Here is a 15,631-nt window from a genome sequence, read left to right on the forward strand (position 1 = left end):
CCATGGTAGACTTCCCCTCAAAACTGTAAGCCAGGGGCTGAAGAGATGGCTCAGCAGTTAAGTACATGCCTATGAAGCCTAAGGACCCTGGTTCGATTCTCCAGGTCCCACGTAAGCAGATGCACATGGTGGCACATGTGTCTGGAGTTCTTTTACAGTGGCTGAAAGCCCTGGTGCACCCATTCTCACTCTCTCTCTCTCTCTCAAATAAATAAATAAATAAAACTGTGAGCCAAAATTAAACTTTTGTCCTTTCCTAAGCTGCTTCTTGTTATGTATTTTTGTCTTAGCAATAAAAAGGTGACTGAGTCAGAACAGCTGTGAATTACCCCAAACCAGCTGGGGACAGTTGATGTTCCCTAATAGAAGGATGTGGTGGAATGGATCACTAGATCTCACCTGAAATTCCAGCTACACAATCATGGGTCTCACTCTCAGCTGTCTGGAATCCTGCACCAGCTGCATGTGTTTCAGGTGGAAAGTTACCTGAAGGAGCAGCTCCTCCCTGTGCAGCTCTGAGGCAGGGGCCATCCATCCTGGAGTGAGGTTTCTCAGTGGTGCAGCTGCTCGGGGGTCACTCATGCTCCTGTAAGTAAGCCCAACAAGCTCATGTGTCTTTAGACTGGGTGCGGGTAGCAGTGGTCCGTCAAGCTAGGTGAGGGTAGCATCATTGGTACATCAAGCTGGATGTGGTAGAATGGTTACTTTGGTCTGTTGTTGATGGTCTGTCTGGGGTGAATATAGATTTTTTTCCATATCTCCCCAGGAAAAGTTCACACATGATTAGAATTCCTGAGACGATGAGATAACACTGGATTATCAAGTCCAACACAATCCACAGGATTCTAATGAGCACCCTCTAATGAGAGGCAGCTAGGACTGGTAGTTTAGAGGTCACAGTGACAAGCACAGATTGGAGCCAGGCATTTTGAAAACAGAAAAGAAGTTGCTGCAACCTAAGGAATGGAGGCAGCCTCTAAGAGTATGGTGTGGTGTTTTCAATTAGGTGTCCCCATTAACTCATATGATTTTTCAAAAATATGGCAGGGTGTGGTAGCACACGCCTCTAATCCCAGCACTCGAGAGGCAAAGGTAGGAGGATCACTTGAGTTTGAGGCCATCCTGAGTAAATCCAGGGTAAATTCCAGGTCAGCCTGAGATAGAGTGAGACCCTACCTTGAAAAACAAAAAACAAACAAACAAACAAAAAACCAAACATTTACTTATTTGTGAGCAGAGATAGAGAGAGAAGAGAGACAGAGAGAATGGGTGTGCCTCCAGCCACTGCAAACGAACTCCAGATGCATGCACCTCCTGGTGTATCTGGCTTACGTGGGTCCTGGGGAATCTAACCTTGGTCCTTTGGCTTTGCAGGCAAATGCCTTAACCGCTAAGCTATTCCTCCAGCCCTCATATGCTCTTTATTTTTTTGAGGTAGGGTCTCACCCTAGCCCAGGCTGACCCAGAACTCTATAGCTCCAGGCTGGACTCAAACTCACAGCAATCCTGCTGACTCTGCCTCCCAAGTGCTGGGACTACAGGTGTGTGCCACCAAGCCTGGTTTATCATGCTTGGTTCCCAACTGGTGGTAATTTAGAAGATGGAGCCTTGCTGGAGGAGGTGTGTTGTTAAGGGTGGCTCTTGATGATTTATTAGTCCTAACTTGCCGGATTTTGGCCAGGAGGTGATGTCCAGCCTTTGCTCATGCCACATTTGCCCCTGCCATCAAGCTTCCCCTTGAGTCTGTAGCCCCTCCCCCCCACCAAAAAAAAAAGACAAAACCCTTTCCTCTCACATGCTGCTTTTGGTTGGGTGCTTTCTGCCAGCAACTCGAACGTGAAGGTGACTGGAACAAGGAGCTTGTCCTCTGGAGCCTCCAGAAGAAACGCAGCCTGCCAGCGCCTTGATGTTAGTGCACAAGACCCTTACGGGACTTCTGCCTTCCACAGCTACAAGCTAAGCAGTTTGTGTCATTTTGAGTTTGTGGTGATTGGTTCCAGGGGCGACTGGAAACTAATGCAATCAGTAGCCATGGGACTGGTTCCCAGGGCTAGATTGCCAACTGTTACATGCAGGGGCTGTGTCTTGTGCACTTTTCCAATATTTATAAATGGTCACATTGACCCACCCACTATTAACCATCAGTCATTCATTCGGCACACTGCTGCAGCCTGCTCTGGGCTCCCGCACTAGCACAAGCTGGAGGAAACACTAACTTCCCTGGAGCAATGGCATCCTTCCGTCTCCCAAGAGATGTCACTTCAAATACTTCTGAAAGGAAATCAGGTATAATTCGTTTTTTAAAAAACATTTTATTTATTTATTTGACAGAGAAAGAAGGAGAGAGATAGAGAACAGCACACCAGGGCCTCCAGCCCTTGCAAACAAACTCCAGACACGTGCGCCCCCTTGTGCATCTGGCTAATGTGGATCCTGAGGAATTGAACCTGGGTCCTTTGGTTTTGCAGGCAAATGCCCTAAGTGCTAAGCCACCCCTCCAGCCCAGAAATAAGGTATAATTCTTCTTGCAATACACTTCATGCATTGAAAGGAAATGTTGTGAAAGAAACCTCAAGGAAGTATGTTGTTCCACTCCAGCCGTTTTGGTCTCTATGGCTAGCCACCAGATAAGGTTTGGGACATGGCCAAAAAGGTAAAATCCATGCTTGGATGGCTGTCATGTGAGGCTGCTTAGCCTGACCCCGACACATATGGCCTCTTAGGACCTCTCTCTGACACAAGGCCTCTGTTCTCTGCCTGCTCAAGCCTGGACCTTCCTCAACGTCATGTGGATTTTTAGTTTAGGAATCTTAGCAAATGCTATTTCTGCAGTCCAGAGAGTCTTTTCCAGCCCTGCTTTTTTTTTTTTTTTTTTTTTTTAGTGTTAAATGATTTTTTTATTAACAACTTCCATGATTATAAAAAATATCCCATGGTAATACTCTCCCTCCCCCCACTTTCCCCTTTAAAACTCCATTCTCCATCATATCCCCTCCCCATCTCAATCAGTCTCTCTTTTATTTTGATGTCATGATCTTTTCCTCCTTTATGATGGTCTTGTGAAGGTAGTGTCAGGCACTATGAGGTCATGGATATCCAGGCCATTTTATGTCTGGGGGGAGCACATTGTAAGGAGTCCTACCCTTCCTTTGGCTCTTACATTCTTTCTGCCACTTCTTCCACAATGGACCCTGAGACCTGGAAGGTGTGATAGAGATATTGCAGTACTGAGCACTCTGGTCATTTCTTTCCAGCACCATGATGTCTTCTGAGTCATCCCAAGGTCACCGCCATCTTAAAAGAGAAGATTCTCTACCAAAAGTGAGAGTAGCATTAACATAAGGGTATGAACATTAACAGAAGTGCTTACTGGGCAGTTTACTAATTATAGTATATACATTTAGCCAGACAATAGCAGACGTTACACCCCCCCAGGACTTATGACTACCCCTGTTTTAAGTTTTCAGTATCAGGGATGTATTCCCTCCTATGGAGTGGGCCTCCAGTCCAATTAGAGGGCAGTTGGTTTCCACCATGACAGACATGCCACTATTGCACCTGTTGGCTCATTTGACCTGGCTGGCCAAATATAAGGCTTGCAGTGTCCACTGTTGAGTATCTTCACTGGTGATTTCTCTTTCTCTCATTGAACTGCTTGCAGAATGTCAGCCCTGCTTTTTCTAGAGGAGTCAAAACATTTATTTTCTCCTCTAGGAGATGGCCTTCTGCATATAGGACTGGAGAGACCAGAGGATGGAGGCTGTGGATGCTGTGATTTGACAAAAGTGGTCTCTGTGCTAAACTGTTGTCCTCAGCAGAAGCAAAGGGCCCTGGGCACACTATCCACTCCTGCTAGGTTTAACACTGTGCTTTCTCAGAATTGGCTCAGCCCACATGAGGTCAACTATACATCATTTCTAGGTGTGTTGGCGTACGCCTTTAATCCCAGCACTTAGAGGCAGAGGTAGGAGGATCACCATGAGTTGGAGGCCACCCGGAGACTACATAGTTAATTCCAGGTCAGCCTGGGCCAGAGTGAGACTCTTCCTCAAAAAACCAAACAAACAGCTATATTATTCCAAAGCTCAATGCAAAAAAAAAAAAAAACCACAAAGCTCAATACAAGTGAAAACACAGTGTCATGGCTTATGGGAGATGTATAGGATATTAGAATCCCCAAGGATGCACGCAGACATGTTTGGAATTGGGTTGGGTCATATACTACCATGCTCTACCCTAGAGACCATAGGGTACAGGTCCACTTCTTACCAAGGCCCCGAGGTGAAGATAGGAAGAGAGGCTAGACATGGCCTGGGGTGCTGGAGGCCGGGTAAAGGAAGGTGGCCAGGGGAGGTCATGTGCAAGCTGAGGCCCTAGCATAGACAGCCCTGTCCAGCAGACTCCCTACCAAACACCGATTAGAAGATGAAAGTTTTTATTTATTTATTTGACAGAGAAAGAGGGGAAGAGAGAGAGAATGGGTGTACTAGGGCCTCCAGGCACTGCAGATAAACTCCAGATTTGTGTGCCCCCTTGTGCAGCTGGCTAACATGGGTCCTGGGGAATCGAACCTGGGTCCTTTGGCTTTGTAGGCAAACACCTTAACCACTAGCCTTTCCTCCAGCCTGGAAGATGAAAGTTTTAAGAATTTCAAGATGGTCATCTGAGTGTTCAGCCCCTGTCATGGGTGCTGCTTCTAAGCACAGGGTCTTCTGTGATTGCATGGGTCACGGGCCTTGGAAGTTGTGATGGTTAACCACTGGTTGTCAACTTGACAGCGTCTGGAATCACCGTGGGAACAAATAGGATTGCCCATGAGGGATTTTTCTAGATTAGATTAATTGAGAAGGGAGGATTATGGGTGGCCCTACTTCTTGGGCTGGAGTCTCAGGCTGAATGAAAAGGTGCAAGAGCTAAGGAACTGCATTCCTCTCTCTGCTTCCTGACTTCGGGCCCCTGCGCCCGGCCTTCCCTACCCTGGTGGACTGTAACCTGCAACGTAAGCTAAAATAAATCCTTCCTCCCTTAAACTGGTATTTGTCAGGTATTTGGTCCCTGTAATGAGAAACTGACTGATGCAGAAGTCACTCTCAACTTTCCCAGATATGGTCTGCCCAGCTACTGCCCACTTCCTGCAATGCTGCCCTGCCCATTCGTCAAGGTGGCAGCAGTGGCCAGACCAGGCTGTCCCCCAGAAGCACTCACAATAGTCTCTGATTAATTGTCTAGCATGTTCTGGGCAGTCTGCATCCTTGGTTACTCCTGGCCCTAAGAGAACAGAGAAAAATTCTCCCTTGCTCCCATGGATAAGAGAATAAGAGCAAGGTAGCTCTCCCCTACCCCAAGTTAAGGTCTCACTCTGGCTCAGGCCAACCTGGAATTCGCTATGTAGTCTCAGGCTGGCCTAGAACTCACAGCAATCCTCCTACCTCTGCCTCTCGAGTACTGGGATTAAAGGTGTGTGCCACCACGCCCAGCTAACCAAGGTAGCTTTTTTTAAAAAAAAATTTTTTTAATAAATCATTTTATTATTACTATTTTGTCAGAGAAAGAGAAAACTGGCATGCCAGCATCTCCAGCCACTGAAATGGAACTCCAGACACGTGCATCATCTTATGCACATGTGCGACCTTGCGCACTTGCATCACCTGTGCATCTGGCTTACGTGGGACCTGCAGAGTCAAACATGAGTCCTTAGGCTTAACAGACAACTGCCTTAACTGCTAAGCCATCTCTCCAGCCCAAGAATTCTATTTATTTGCAAGAACAGAGTTGGTGTGGCGGGGAGCCAGGGGCACACCAGGGCCTCTTGCCACTGCAAACTCCGGATGCATGTACCGCTTTGTGCATCTGACTTTACATGGGAGATTGAACCTAGTTCATCAGGTTTTGCAAGCAAGCAGCTTTACCTGCTGAGACACCTCTTCAGCCCCAAGGTAGCTTTTTTTATAGTAGTCAGTCAAGGACAGAGGCCCATGGAGAACGTGGAGGCCAACCTATTCCAGCCAGACTAGAAAGTAGCACAAAGACACTTTTGTGTCCTTAACCTTGAAAAGATTTCATGGGCTTTCCCCAAACCTGGGCTTCCACCCCCTCCCAGGTTATGAGCTCACCAACCAATCAAGATCTCTGCTATGTACCTGAAACTGACCTTGAGACATACTCCAATTAAATGCATTTTTTTTGTTTTTCAATGTAGGGTTTCCGCTCTAGCTCAGGCTGACCTGGAATTCACTATGTAGCCTCAGGGTGGCCTCGAACTCTCAGCGATCCTCCAACCTCTGCCTTCCAAGTGCTGGCATTAAAGGCGTGTGCCACCACTCCTGGAAACTGCCTCTTAATTTATATTTCCAAGGTTATAAAGAAGCCCAAATGAGGCTGCTACTTGGCAACCTGCTCTGGACCCCTCTCAGCCTTTTTCCTCTTTTAGTCAATAAATCTGTAGTAATTGATCTAGTCTCCCCAAGAGCTGCTGCCCCAGGCCAGCAGGCCCTCTACCCAGATGGAGACATCAGAATTCAAATCTCCAGCCCGGAAGCTGGACCACACCCCAGAGCTGTAGATGCACAAAACTGTGGTGGCTCTCTATAGTCCCTTCCCCCTTTTCTGTGTTCACCCACTGGCAAGGCCACAGCCCAACTTCCTTCCTGGCTGGGCTGGCGTCCCTGCTATTCTTTCCCATGCCGAAGGTATCCTGTCACTAATGGGCATTGGTTACTACAGAGAAGAATGAGGGCTTCTGAACACCCAACCCAGGTGCACGTGAGCTGAGGTGTGCCTGGCCCCACCTGTCCTGTCTCTGATTTGCAGCTACTTGCACCCCTACCCCCTCTTGGTCTGTTCCCATGTGATTATTTTTTAAAATTAGTTATTTATTTATTTAAGAGAAAGAGGCAGAGAGAGAATGGGTGCACCAGGGCTGGCCTTCAGGCACTGCAAATGAACTCCAAATGCATGAACCACATTGTGTATCTGGCTTATGTGGGACCTGGGGAATTGAACTTGGGCCATTTGGCTTTGTAGGCAAGTGCCTTAACTGCTAAGCTATCTCTCCAACCCTATTTTTAAATATTTTAATTATATTTATTTATGAGAGAGAGAAAATAAGTGCACCAGAGCCTCTAGCCACTGCAAATGAACTCCAGATGCATGCGCTACCTTGTGCATCTGATCTGGCTTTATATGGGTCCTGTGGAATTAAATCTGGATCCGTAGGTTTCACAGCAAGTGCCTTAACCTCTAAGCTATCCCTGCAGCCCCCTATTCTTAAAAATATTTTTGTTTATGTATTTTCAAGGAGAGAGAAAATGAATGAGTGTGCCAGGGCCGCTAACTGCTGCAAAGGAAGTCCAGACACATGTGCCACTTTGTGCATCTGGCTTTACACTGGTACTGGGGAATTAAACCCAGGTTGTTAGGCTTTGTAGGCAAGTGCCTTAACCGCTGAGCCATCTCTCATGCCCCCACCATTGGTTATTAAGTTTTTCTGTGGTGACTGGCACATTTTCATGACCAGCTAGTCATTTCTGCCTCCAGCATGGAATCCAGAGCAGAGCCGCTCCATCCCTTCCTGGTGGCCTCTCTCAAGTCACATCCATGTCCCCCAACTCACAGTCACCCTGCTGCACACTGACCGGGGGTTCGCCAAGCTCAGAACTCCGGAAAGCAGAGCCTCCTGTTCCGTTTCCTCCCCACCATTGCTTTGTCTTAAAATAGGAATGGGGGACTGACACATTCTGCAGGTGGCCATGCTTCGTGGATTGCAGCCATGCTGCAGCATGCATGGAGAGAGCCTCTAAACACTGCAGCAGCAGTTAGGAGTCAAGTCATGTAGGTTCAAACCCGACCCTGGCTCTGCCACCATTAGCCATGGGTCCCTGGGCCAGTGACGTCGGTGGTCTTAGTGTCTCATTTGTAAAATGGAAGGGAAAGAAGTAACCACCTCACAGAGCTGTGATGAGGCTAAAAGTGGGGTATCATTCACTGATGCCAGCCAGGTACCTGCCTGGTCCTAAATCATCTCCTTGTCATCGGTGTCTCTGCCAGGCTGGCGTCCCCAGGCTGACGAGGGCCCTGGGCTAACCTATGCAACGCCTGCTTGCCACTGTCCACTGCTCGGCCAGAGGCCCAAGCTTTTCTGAGACCACCATTTCAGCAGGCAAAGTGACTTATTACTGAGCATCTGCTGTTGGCTCTGCACTTTGTAGAAGCCCAAGGCTCCATCCTTGTCCTCAGAGAGCTGCCAGTAGGGACTGGAGATGCCCTGTGACAGAGTAACTCCCCTCTTTGTGAATTCCCTGTTGACAGGCCAGCCAGTGAGCTGGAGTGGAAGGAGGTGAGCAAGGCAGATGGTGTCTCCGCCCTGTGTCCTTTCCCCCAAGGAGAAGGGAGCTCTGCTAGATCTTTCACAAGGAGCTAGAAAGCTGCTGCCTGGTTGAGGCTGGCCACAGTCCAGCTCTTTTCCTGTCCCTAAGGCATAGGTGGTGTTTCTACCCGCTGAGTCACTTGGGCTCTTTTCATGAGGAGGTGGTAATTACAGCGGCATGGTAAGCCTGGAGCTCTTCTGTCTGTGGTGGAGGTGGGATCTGGGAGGCCGATTTAGAAAGGGCCTCTGCTGGTGTGTCCACAGAGGCCGTTTATAGCACACTCAGGGAGAGCTGGCCTTCCTATTGGACATGCCAGCCCAATTATAATTTATGGCCAGGTACTTCCATTAGAACAGTGACCACTAACATTTCTCCACCCTGCCAACAAACATTTTCAGCGAAAGATACACCAGGAATAGAGCACTAGCTCTTTTTCAGACACATTCACACATGTATTGACAGGTGTTTATGTTTTAGTTTTCCGAGACAGGTCTCACTCTGTTTCTTAGGTTGAGCTTGAACTCACAATGTAGCCCAGACAGGCCTTGAACTTGAATTAATCTTCCTGCCTCAACCTCCCAAGTGTTGGGATTACAGGCATGAGCCCAGCCCAGCTGATAGAGTTTTTGTTTTTGTCTTTTGTTTGTTTTTGAAGCAAATCTCACTTGAGACCAGACTGACCTGGAACTCATTGTATTATCCACACTGTCCTTGAACTTGCAGCAGTCCTCTTACAAGCTCAGTCTTCCAAGAGCTGGAGTTAAAGGCATGAGCCACCATACCCAGCTTGGCTGGTCTTCTTCAGACAGGGTCTCTCACTGAAGCCCACGGTGGCCTCAAATTCTCAGCAATCCTCCTGCCTCAGCATCATCACACCTGCTTCCATGCACACATTATTTACCTTTCTGGACAACCTTACAATGATCTCCATCAAGGATCCCCATTTCCCAGTCCCTTGCTTATTACTATGAGGAGTTTATGGTTTAGGAAAGGATCACAGGTAACATGGCTGTGGGCTAAAATGGGTCATTAGCAAAGCATTCATCCACTCATTCAACAAACACAACAAAAACTAGGAAGGCCAGCTCTCCCTGAGTGTGCTATAAACGGCCTCTGTGGACACACCAGCAGAGGCCCTTTCTAAATCGGCCTCCCAGATCCCACCTCCACCACAGACAGAAGAGCTCCAGGCTTACCATGCCGCTGTAATTACCACCTCCTCATGAAAACCAGCAGAGGACAGCTGCACATTATTTTCTTTAATTTAAATAATTATTTTACAAGCAGAGAGAGAGAGAGAGAGAAGAGAGACAGACAGACAGAGAATGGGCACACTAGGGCCTGTAGCCACCACAAACAAACTCCAGATACATGTGCCCCTTGTGCATCTGGCTTACATAGATCCTGGGAAATCAAACCTGGGTCCTTTGGCTTCGCAGACAAACACCTTAGCTGCTAGGCCATCTCTCCAGCCCCACATTCTTCCATACTCCGTTCAGAGCCTCTGTGATCCTCACAGGCCTCTGGGCTAACTTGCTGAACACCACAAGTGAGCCATTTCTCTTGTTGTGCCTCAATTTCCAGCCCAGTGTGATTGCACTGGCCACCAACCTTCTGTGGATGCAGGGACAAGAACAACTTGGTGCCACCTGCAGAGTGTGGTTGTTGTTTTTTTTTTCTTAATTTTTATTAATATCTTCCATAATTATAAAAAATATCCCATGGTAATTCCCTCCCTCTCCCCTTCTTTCCCCTTTGAAATTCCATTCTCCATCATCTCCCCTCCCCATCTCAATCAGTCTCTCTTTTATTTTGATGTCATGATCTTTTCCTCCTCTTATGATGTCTTGTGTAGGTAGTGTCAGGCACTGTGAGGTCATGGATATCCAGGCCATTTTGTGTCTGGAGGGAGCACATTGTATGGAGTCCTACCCTTCCTTTGGCTCTTAAATTCTTTCTGCCACCTCTTCTGCATTAGACCCTGAGCCTTGGAAGGTGTGATTGAGATGTTACTCAATACTCTAGTCATTTTTTTCCAGCACTATGATGCCTTTTGAGTCGTTCCAAGGTCACTGCCATCTGAAAAGAGAAGATTCTCTACCAAAAGTGAGAGTAGCATTAATATGTGGGTATGAATATTAAGATAAGTGCTTACTGGGCAGTTTGATAAACATAGTATATACATTTATCCAGACATCAGCAGATGTTATACCCCTAGGGCTCATGATTACCCCTGTTTTAAGTTTTCAGTATCAGAGATGTATTCCCTCCCATGGAGCAAGCCTTGAGGGCAGTTGGTTGCCCCATGACAGACATGCCACTATTGCACCTGTTGGCTCATTTGGCCTGGCTGGCAGATTATAAGGCTTGCAGTGTTCACTGTTGAGTATCTTCACTGATGGTATCTCCTCCCAATGAACTGCATGCAGAATGGCTTCTTCCAGCTTATTGTCAGCTGGTCTACATGGAGGAGGTTATCAACTCAGTTCCAGCAGGATTTCTCAGTGGCCTTGCAGTCCAAGTATGTGGAGTCTTCAGCAATAGAGTCTTACCATCTATTCCTGGTTGGAAACCAAGGGCCTTGGCAATGGCCTGTAATGTTTTGGGGGCATCAGGGACCTCCCTGGCCAACAACTCACTGGAAGGTATCCCATCCCTGGTACTGAAAATTTTCTAGCAACAATCTATGGCTCCTGAGTGTTCCATTGTCCAAAACTGGAGGATTCCATATGACTTACTTATATCCTCTTAGATTTTGATTAGCCTTCCCTCCACCTTTCCTTTACTCAATCTCTTCCCCTGACCTCACTTTGGGCCTTTTCACCCCCATTAATCTATTCTTCTACTTACATATATACAACCATCCTATTAAGCACCCACCTCCCTTCCTTTCTCTTCTCTTTATATCTCCTTTTTAGCTTACTGGCCTCTGCTACTGAGTTTTTTCCATCTCACACAGAAGTCCAATCATCTGTAGCTAGGATCCACATATGAGAGAGAACATGCAGCACTTGGCTTTCTGGGCCTGGGTTACCTCACTTGGTATAATCCTTTCCAGATCCATCCATTTTCCTTCAAATTTCATAACTTTTTCTTTACCGCAGAGTAGAACTCCATTGTATAAATGTGCCATATCTTCATTATCCACTCATCAGTTGAGGATGTCCCTCAGCTAGGTTCCACTTTGCAGCTATTATGAATTGAGCAGCAATAAACATGGTTGAGCACGTACTTCTAAGGAAATGAGATGAGTCCTTAGGATATATGCCTAGGAGTGCTCTAGCTGGGTCATATGGTAGATCAATTTTTAGCTGTCTGAGGAACCTCCACACTGATTTCCACAATGGCTGGACCAGAGTGTGGTTGTTTTGGGGGAGCAAGGACAGCAGGCCTATTGTGTACAAGTGTGCAGAGACAGACACAGCCCCTAGGAACAGGACAGCCTAGGGGAGGGGACTATTGAGGGTAATAAGAGAATCTTGAAAACCCACCTCCACAGCACTGGCCCTTACGCCTGCTTGGAGCCTAAAGTAGAGGACACTGGTGACAAAAAGCTGGATAGGGAGGACTGGCCGAAGGCCTTCGGTAGGCAGAGTAGTGGAGCTGAGAGCTGGACCTGGGGGATGCCGCAGTGGTGGGTGGCCCAGATTCCCAAGGGGTCTGGAGCCAGAAGAGCCGTCACTGGCATTCAAGCCTGGCTGCTGAGTGAAGCTCCCATTTGGCCCCAGGAGCCCAGGGCCAGGATAGAGAGAGCCAAGCCAGCACAGTTCCTAGTTTTGCTCCAGGTAGTTGTCACAGCAGGCTGTATGGACACAGCATGCAGCTCAAGGTAGTTCCTATTCTAGAGGATTCTGCCTGGAACCCTTGTTCTACAACAATCTTGCTGTCGGCTTGCTGACTATCTCAAGGAAGGCACTTGCTTTGCCTCAGTGTCCCTGTGTGGGTGGCCGTTGTGGTTGCCAACACTGTTGGCAAGGGACTGCCTTCTGGGATGCTGGACTCCTGGTGGAACAGACCCAACCCTGTAAATTCCTGCAGCACCTCCTGCCCGGGGGAGGGGGGGAACAGAGGCACGTGCTCCACCTGGGGGTGGTCACTTGCAGTAACTATCTATCCAGTGGCATTTAGAAACCACTGCTGGCTTTAGATACCCTCTCAGAAAAGAGTTGTATCACTGCCACAGTTGAAGGCAACAGCACAAAGCAGGGGAAGATGAAAAGGCTGGAGCTCCAGTCAGGGCAGAAGTGACATTTCTGAAAGGCAGCAGATACAGAGACCAACTGTGATGTAAGGGACAGGGTGCTAGACGCCATCACAGCTGGCTCAGGGTCTTTCAGGTTCGAAAGAGGCAGGCACTACATACCTGCAGTGAATCCCTTAGGTTAGCGCTGCTGGAAGTCTGGATCACGGAAGTTTCTTAGTACAATGGACAGTGGTTAATGCAGAGAGGCAGAACTAGCAAAATAAAGGACTTCTGCATGCTCAGCCTCAAACAGGACATCTAAACCACCTCCTACAAGGCTCAGGGAACTGCTTGGAAGAGGGGCTGGAAAAGATGTCCTGGCAGGGTAGGGAGCTGCTGTCATCTGGATTCGACGCACAGTGGCTGTGGTCTCTTGCACACAATTGAGCCTGTCAGTATTTCTCCATCCATGGGGAAGGGTATATGAGCCCCTTGGCCTCCCAGACCACTTAACGTCAGCTCATGGTTGCCGGGAAATGGGCTAGCCACTGATAAGTTGCTCATTGTACAGTAAGTAACTCTGCCCATGGTCTTGCAAGCAACACTAATTTAACTCAGTGGGTTTTAAAAAGGCGTGGAAATAACATGCAGTTAATAGAAAAGAAGAAGTCTGTTAAGCCAGGCATACCGTGCAGGACTTTAATCCCAGCACTTAAAGGAGAGGTAGGAGGATCGCCATGAGACTCCATAGTGAATTCCAGGTCAACCTGGGCTATAGTGAAACCCTGCTAAAGAAAAGAAAAGAAAAAAGAAAGAGAGAGAGAAAGAAGAAGAAGAAGAATTAAGGGGAAAGGAAGGGATGACAGAGGATAATGGGAAAATAAGATCAGAATACATTAATACATGTGTATGAAAATGGAAAAAAAGTTTGGTTTTTTTTTTTTTTTTTTTTTGGTTTTTCAAGGTAGGGTCTCACTTTAACCCAGACTGACCTGAAATCCTCTGTGTAGTTGGTCCCAGGCTGGCATTGAACTCACAATGATCCTCCTACCTCTATGCCCCAGTGTTGGAAATAAAGGTATATATCACCATGCCTGGCAAAAAATGGAAAAAAAAAATGTTCGTTTTGGTTTTTTCGAGGTAGGGTTTCACTGTAGCCCAGGCTGACCTATATAGTCTCACTATGTAGTCTCAGAGTTGTCTTGAACTCACAGCGAACCTCCTACCTCTGCCTCCCTAGTGCTGGGATTAAAGACGTGTGCTACCATGCCTGGTGAAACATGAAAAAAATTTAAATATTTTATTATTTATTTATTTGACAGAGAAAAAGGGAGAGAGAGAATGGGAGCACCAGGACCTCCAGCCACTGTAAATGAACTCCAGATGCACGTACCTCCTTTTGTCCAGCTGGCTAATGTGGGTCCTGGGGAATTGAACCTGGGTCCTTTGGCTTTGCAGGCAAATGCCTTAACCACTAAGCCATCCCTCCAGCCCAAAACATGAAAAATTTTTAAAAGAGGCAGATTCACACCATTCTATAAGAGGCAGTACAAGGACCATCTTCAGTGTTTTCTTGCCCTTTCTGTGCCTCGATATTCTTATCCATAAAATAGGATGATAACTTGTCATCGGAAAGTGACAAGGAGAGAATATGAACTCATAGACCAACTAACGGCTGTGCCAAATCTGCAGCCACTGTGGCATGCAATGTAAGCCATCAGACTGCCCACTTCCTTTCTGAGACAGGGCCTCACTCTGTAGCCCCACCTGGCCTAGAGCTCTCTGCGTAGCTCAGGTTAGCCTCCAACTCACTATAACCGACCTTCCAAGCACTAGGAGCACTTATTGAGCACTCACATGCTGAACTTCCATGCTCCCCTCACCCTGCGTTTCTCTTCTTTCTTCCTCCCCTCCTCCCACCCCGAGCTAGGGTCTCACTGTAGCTCAGGCTGACCTGGAATTCACCATGGAGTCTCAGGGTGGCCTCAAACTCTCAGTGATCCTACCTCTGCCTCCCAGTGCTGGGATTAAAGGTATGTGCCACCATAGCCAGCTTTTCTTTTCTTAAATGTACTTTATTAATTCTTAGCTTTCATTAAACTTAGAACAAGTTACATTAAAATTAAATCCTATGAAAATGCTTCAACATTAAGATATTGCAGCCATTTTCGGGGACCTTAACGACCTCAACTGTCCTTAAGGCTCGTAACATGGCATCACTATTGCCAGCTCTCTACATTTCTGCAGAAACACATTCAGATAAGCAGACCAATTAATTGGCTGGCTTTCTTCTTTTTTCTTTTTTCCCCAAGGTAGGGTCTCACCCTAGCTCAGTCTGACCTGTAACTCACTTTGTAGTCCAGGCTTGCCTTGAATTCACAGCAATCCTCCTACCTGTGCTTCCCAGTGCTGGAATTAAAGGTGTGCACCATGTTCCACTTTTGTAAATTTTTTTTTTTTTTTTTTTTTTTTTTTTTTTTTTTTTAGTTTGAGACAGGTCTTGCAATGTTGCTCAAACGGGATGGAAAGATGGCACAATGGTTAAATTTTGCTTATAAAACCTGATTTAAACCACAAATATATATTGTTTACTTGCTTGCAAAACCTGATGGTTCTGATTTGATTCCCCAGTTCCTGTGTAAAGCCAGATGCACAAAGTGGCACATGTGTCTAGAGTTCATTTGCAGTGGCAAGAAGCTCTGATATGCCCACTCTCTCACTCTTTCTCTCTCTCTCTCTCTCTCTCTCTCTGCTTGCAAATAAATACTAAATTGCCAAGGCTGGCCTCAAACTCACCATGAAGCCAGGGTTAGCCTTGAACTTGGGACCCTCCTGCCTTAACCTTCCAAGAGGATGGGGTTATAAGCCTGAGCCACCAGGCACCCAATGATGGACTTTCTTGTTTGTTTGTTTTCTGAGGTAGGGCCTCACTCTAGCTCAGGCTGGCCTGGAATTCACTCTGTAGTCTCAGGGTGGCCTCAAACTCACGGCTATCCTCCTACCTCTGCCTCCCGAGTGCTGGGATTGAAGGCATGTGCCACCACACCTGGCTGACAAGGGACTTTTGGCTTACATGTCCTGT

General features: G+C 47.2%; 1 non-coding gene across 1 annotated transcript; it reads right to left on the reverse strand.

The window, feature by feature from the left end:
• Positions 1 to 14,703: 14,703 nt before the first annotated feature.
• LOC123459145 lies at positions 14,704 to 14,836 on the reverse strand. The gene has a single exon (XR_006636053.1). It is a non-coding gene; the product is annotated as a small nucleolar RNA SNORA33 (small nucleolar RNA).
• Positions 14,837 to 15,631: the final 795 nt, after the last annotated feature.

The sequence above is a fragment of the Jaculus jaculus genome, chromosome 2, assembly GCF_020740685.1.
Source record: "Jaculus jaculus isolate mJacJac1 chromosome 2, mJacJac1.mat.Y.cur, whole genome shotgun sequence".
In the NCBI taxonomy this organism is placed as follows: domain Eukaryota; kingdom Metazoa; phylum Chordata; class Mammalia; order Rodentia; family Dipodidae; genus Jaculus; species Jaculus jaculus.